The sequence below is a fragment of the Desmodus rotundus genome, chromosome X (genome assembly GCF_022682495.2).
Source record: "Desmodus rotundus isolate HL8 chromosome X, HLdesRot8A.1, whole genome shotgun sequence".
NCBI lineage: Eukaryota > Metazoa > Chordata > Mammalia > Chiroptera > Phyllostomidae > Desmodus > Desmodus rotundus.
Window position 1 is genome coordinate 47,089,620 of NC_071400.1, and position 6,356 is coordinate 47,095,975.

Sequence of the window (6,356 nt, forward strand, 5' to 3'; positions counted from 1 at the left end):
TTATGTCTTCTTGGTGGATTCTTCCTTTGAGTATTATGAAGTGACCTTCTGGGTCTCTCTTTATGGCCCTTCTTTGGAAGTCTATTTTGTCTGATATGAGTATTGCTACCCCTGCTTTTTATTCCTGTCCATTTGCTTGGAAAATTTGTTTCCAGCCCTTCACTTTCAGTCTGTGTAGGTCTTCTGTCCTCAGGTGGGTCTCTTGTAGGCAGCATATGTGTGGGTCATGTTTTCTTATCCATTCAGCTATTCTATCTTTGGAATGGAGCATTTAATCCATTTACATTTAAGGTTATTATTGATAGGTATTTATTCATTGCCGCTTCTTTGTACCTGTGTTCTTCCCTCTTTCTGACTTTTCCTTCCTTTCCTTACAGCAGCCCCTTTAGCATCTCTTGCAGAGCTGGTTTGGTGGAGGTATATTCTTTTAGACTTCTTTTGTCTGGGAAACTCTTTATTTGGCTTTCTATCTTGATTGAGAGCCTTGCTGGGTAAAGTAGTCTTGGTTGCAGTCCTCTGGTTCTCATTACTTGGAATATTTTTTGCCATTCTCTTTTGGCTTGGAGCGTTTCCATTGAGAAGTCAGTTGCTAACCTTATTGGGGTCCCTTGTATGTTACTTCGTTTTTTTCGCTTGCTGCCTTTAAGATTCTTTCTTTGTCTTGGAATTTTGCCATTTTAATTATGATGTGCCTTGCAGTGGGCCTCTTTGTGTTCCTCTGGATTGGGACTCTCTGTGTTTCCTGGATTTCTGTGACTTTTTCTCTCATCCGATTAGGGGAATTTTCCATCATCATTACTTTTTCAAACAGGTTTTCTATCCCTTGCTCTTCCTCTTCTCCTTCTGGTATCCCTAGTATACAGATATTATTGCATTTCATGTTGTCCTGCATTTCCCTTAACCCCTCTTCATTCTTTCTGAGCCTCTTTTCCTTTTCTTGCTCATTTTGGGTGTTGTTTTTCTACCTTGTCATCCAGTTCACTGATCCAGTCCTCTGCTTCATCGAGACTGCTTTGGATTCCTTCTACTATGTTCTTCAGTTCAAAAGTTGTAATCTTCATTTATTCTTGGCCTTTGTTGATAGTGTCTATTTCCTTTTTCATGTTGATATAGTTTGCAGTGGGTTCATTGTAGTTTCCCTGTAGTTTTTCGTAATTCTGTGTGAGCTCATTAAGCTTCCTCATAACCAATTCCTTGAACTCAGAATCTGATAGTTGACTTGCCTCTTTTTCATTTAGCATTCTTTCTGAGAGTTCCCCCTTTCCTTTCATATGGGGTTTGTTTCTTTGTTTTCCCATTGTTTGTGAGATTCTTCCTGTTAGCCTCTGCTTCTTAAGTTGCTCTGTTCTGACCCCCTGGGTTTTTGGTGTAAACTTCTGTGGTAGAATACCTGTGAGATTTAGTGTACAGTTTCCTTGATCTCCTGATCTTACTGATCCTGGGCTGTGGTTTCTGTTGGCTCTATGTATGTCTTTAGTTTTTGGTTCTTGTTGGCTCTTTCTTTGGTGGGTCTTTCCCACCAGCCGGTTATCTGAGTGTCAGTCTGTCCCCCTCCTCTTGTCTTCTGTTGTGCAGGTGTAGGCAGGTTGTGTTGGAGCTGGTTCTTCTGTGTGTACAAGGTTTTGAGGCTTTTCTCTTGCTCTTGTTCAGTTGTTTGTTCTTAGTTATTTCTTTACTATTTATTTTTATTTTCAGATAGGTCCTGGGTTGACTTCGTGTGCTTTCCCCTCCCTCCTTCACCTTCTTCTCTTCTTATCTGTTGGTGTTTCCTTTGTTGGTGGTTTTCCTTTTCCAGGAGGAATCCTGGTGTTCCCAGCTTCTATCCATTCTTTTTTTATGGCAGGCCTTCTCCGGGCTATGGGTGTGCATGCAGAGCCTTCCTTGATTCCCACTCTCCCTGGTGCCTGTGGTCTCAGTTCCCTCCGAGATGAGGTGCAGACACTCACCGGTGGGTGGGCACACTCCCGGTCGCTGGGCACCCTGCCCCGGGTGGTGCTTGCAGTCTCAGCTCCCTCCGAGATGAGGTGCGGGCACTCCCCAGTAGATGGGCACAGCGCACAGTAGCTGGGCACACTCCCGGTCGCTGGGCACCCTCCCCTCTGTGGTGCCTATAGTCTCAGCTCCCTCCAAAATGAGGTGCGCACATTCCCCCTGATGGGTGGCAGAGTGGATCGGAGACTGGAGCTGTTGCTGCAGGGGAATTCCCCAAAGTGCCCCAGAGGGTCTTTTTCTTTTGGGGAAAAATCCTTCTGCTCAATCCTGTGGCTACCTCCGTACAAGGAAGGGCCCGTCCTCTCACACAGCCCACCTCTCCAGGTAGGCCAGGGGCTGTCCGGGTCAGGATCACATGCGGCCCAACTTTCAACTCTCCTTGGCCAGCACCCATGGTCTCCCTGGGTTTTCCACTTCGTCCTTATTCCCCTCCCTGTGACTTTAAGCAACCAGGTCTCTCACAGTGTTGCTCAGGCCTTGTTTGGCAGCGGAGGGGGCCAATAACCCAGCTCTCTCCCAGGAGTCCTGCGACAGGCCTGGCACCGGCGGGCCTGGGGCTATAGCTGCCCTGGTCCCCGCGTTGGTCCCAGGGACCTTTTTGTCCTGAAGCAATCCCTTACCATCTGTTTTCTCAGTGTCCTCTGTACTTTTTGTTCTCCTATCTTCATAAACGCTGGGCTGCTTTTGGCTCTTCGCTTTGTTTCTCAGCAGAATGGGTAGGTGTTTCACCCAGGTGCAGGGGGAAGTTAACTCCCCTCCCACCTATCTCGCCGCCATCTTCTCCCTCCCTTCATTATGTTTTCAAATAAGTTTTCAATTTCTTGCTCTACCTCTTCTCCTTCTGGCACCCCTATGATTTGGATGTTGGAATATTTAAAGTTGTCCTGGAAGTTCCTAAGGCTCTCCTCATTTTTTTGAATTCTTGTTTCTTCATTCTGTTCTGGTTGAATGTTTATTTCTTCCTTCTCTAAAGCTCTCAGAAATGGTTGAGTATGGTCACAAAATAGAGGAAAAAGGGAAGGCTATGAAAAATGAAATAAAGGAAAGTGTACAAAGATCCAAGAGTGAAGGAAATGCCCTTCAATTATAAATGATAGCTTTTCTGGGTAGAGCAGTCTTGGCTGTTAGTCCCTGATTTTCATAACTTTGCTTACCAGTCCCTTCTGGCCTGCAAAGTTTCTTTTGAGAAACCTGCTGACAATCTTATGGGAACTCCTTTGTAGGTAACTAACTGATTTTCTTTTGCTGATTTTAAGAATCTCTCTTCATGTTTAATCTTTGGCATTTTAATTATGATGTGTCTTGGTGTGGGCATGTTTGTATTCATTGTGTGGGACTCTGGCCTTGCATGTCTGTTTCCTTTACCAAATTAGAGAAGTTTTCTTTCATTATTTTTTGAAATAGATTTTCAATTTCTTGCTGTTTCTCTTCTCCTTCTGGCACCCCTATGATGTTAATGTTGGTACACTTGAAATTGTCACAGAAGCTCCTTACATTGTCTTAGTTTTGGGGGATTTTTTTTCTTGTTGTTCAGATTGGTTGTTTTTTGTTTCATTATGTTCCATATCATTGATTTGATTATCAGCTTCATCCACTCTACTGTTGATTCCCTGAAAATTGTTCTTCATTTCATTTAGTGTATCCTTCATTTCTGACTCTATCTTTTTTATGCTGTTGAGGTCCTCACTAAGTTCCTTGAGCATCCTTATAACCAGTGTTTTGAACTCTGCCTCTGATAGATTCCTTATCTCCATTTCATTTAGCTCTTTTTCTGGAGATTTGATCTGTCCTTTCATTTGGGCCACGTTTCTTTGTCTCCTCATTTTGGCAGCCTCCCTGGGTTTGTTTCTATGTATTAGGTAGAGCTGCTTTGACTCCATGTCTTGGTAGTGTGGCCTAACATAGTAGGTGTTCTGTAGGGTCCAGTGGCACAGCTTCCCCTATCACCCAAGCTGGGTACTTGAGGCATGCCCTTTATGTAGGCTGAGCACACCCTCCTTTTGGAGATGAGCCTCAGCTGCTGTTGGCAGGTCAATGGGAGAGATTTACTCATGCCATTCAGCTCTAAGAACTGGCTGTGACTACTGATGACCAACATCCACCCTTTGCGGAGGATCAGCAGTGCATGGGAAGGGTACTAGTGCTCTGATGTGTTCTGTAGCCGTCCTCTGGGAGTGCGGGCTCTTGGGTTTCCCAGATGGTGCAGGCCACCATCAGACACCACCTGTGTTCCACCCAGGGCCACCCAGCATGAGCTACAAAGCAATCTGCAGTTGGCTGCGACTTGTGCTGGGTTTGGAGTTTCCCAGGTGAACCCAAGCTATGATCCAAAGTTGGCTGCTGCTAGTGCCAGGCCTGGGGCCACTTAGCCAGAAGTATAAGAGCTGAGGGCTGGCTGAGGCTGGCTGTTGCTTGTTTGAGATGATTTAGGAAGATTTGAAGCTCGAGCCAAGACCAGCTATTCATATGGAAAAGCCAGGTAACATCCGGGTTTGTCCTGTTAGGTGGGTGGGGCAAAGATTTGGGGATTCACCAGGGTGGAGCAAATGGTGTGAGCCAGGATGATGGAATCTCAGATATGGACCCCACCTGCCAGCTCTGCAGGGGAAGGGGCTCAGAAAAGGGACAATGGTGTCTGCCCACCTTTCTGTCTGGGAGAAAGCTGTCCCCCAGTACTTGTCCTGATGCTAGATACTTCATTTCCTCCCCATACACCACTGGTGCCTTTGAAGCTGCTACCCCGGTGCTGGAGCTCAGAGGGAGTGAATCTGAGTAAGTCCATGTGTGGGTTCTTCAAGACAAACTGCTTGTGGCTCCAGACGTTTCTTCCACCGATTCAATCCCTGCTGGTTTTTACAGACAAAAGTTATGGGGACTTATCTTCCTGGCACTAGATCCATGGGCCAGGGGGCCTTGTGTGGGGCTAGGACCCCTTGCTCCCAAGATATCCCTGCCAAATTTTTATCCACCACACGTGGGTGTGGGATGAGCCCAGTCTGCATCTCTGCATCTGCATGTCTCCACATAGCTGTTGGATTTATATTCAATTTGGTTTCTGATAGTTCTGAATGATGGTTGTTCTCTAGCTTAATTGTAATTTTGATGTGGTTGTTCCAGGAGGTGAGCTGTGTTTACCTATGCCTCCATCTTGATGAGAAGTCTTCATTTCACATTTTGAAGAAACTTATTTCTACCTAACCAGCCTGACAAAACCCAGGGAACACACACTCTGGCTCTGGTTGCTCTCCAGTAGTTCCCTCATCCATCACGTATCTGTTGAACCAAGCTTCAGTACCATGAAACTGTTCCCTCCAGTGGGAAATAAATTCCCAGAATTATAAGTAGTCCAATGCCTTGCAAAGTCTGCAGTAAAAATATTATTTTGGATAATTTCACATTATATGAATATGGTAGAATGTGAATGGGCTTTGGAATCGAGATGAAGCAGGTTTTGCTTCTACTTGTCATTTACCACCTTTGTGGCCTTGGGACATTTGCTTAACCCCTCTGAGCCTCAGTTTCTTTATTTGTAAATTGGGGTTAATAATAGTACCTACTTTACAACACTATTGTGAGAATCAAAGAGATCATATGTATACAGTCTTTGCCACATAGTGGGTACACAGTGATGGTACTAAAGATGATGACAAAATTTTCTGCTAAAGGAAATAGATTAGTAATTTCCTGATTTGAAAATGACATGTTGTTTTGGCCAAGACAGAGGTGCAGGTAGATACATTTTGCCTCCTCACACAACCAAAAGAAGGACACCAACAAATTTAAAAACAAAAAGCAACCAGAACTGCCAGAAAATTGAACTGTATGGAAGTCCGACAACCAAGGAGTTAAAGAAGAAACATTCATCCAGACTAGTAGGAGGGGTGGAGACAAGCAGCCAGGATGGAGAGGACATCACAAGGTGGCAACTGGTGGACCAGGTGGCCCCACATTAGCGTGCAGATAAACTGGGAGGAACAACTAGGGAGCAAGACAGACTGCACAACCCAGGTTTCCAGGATGGGGAAATTAAGCCTCAAAACCTCTGGCTGTAAAAACCTGAGGGAATTGCAGTGGTGGGAGAAACTCGCAGCCTCATAGGAGAGTTCATTGGACAGATACAGAGGATTATAGAACATACACAATCCCCCACACCCAGGAATCAGCACCAGAAGAACATAATTTGCTTGTGGGAAGCAGAGGAAGTCACTGAAAGCCGACCAAGAGCTGGTCAAGTGGCATTGTTCCCTTTCAGACCCCTCCCCATTATAAAGCACCACAACACAGCATGGGTTGCCCAACCCTGGGGAATAACTTAGGCTCCACCCCTTACTATGTAACAGGTGCGCTGAGACAAAAAAAAAATA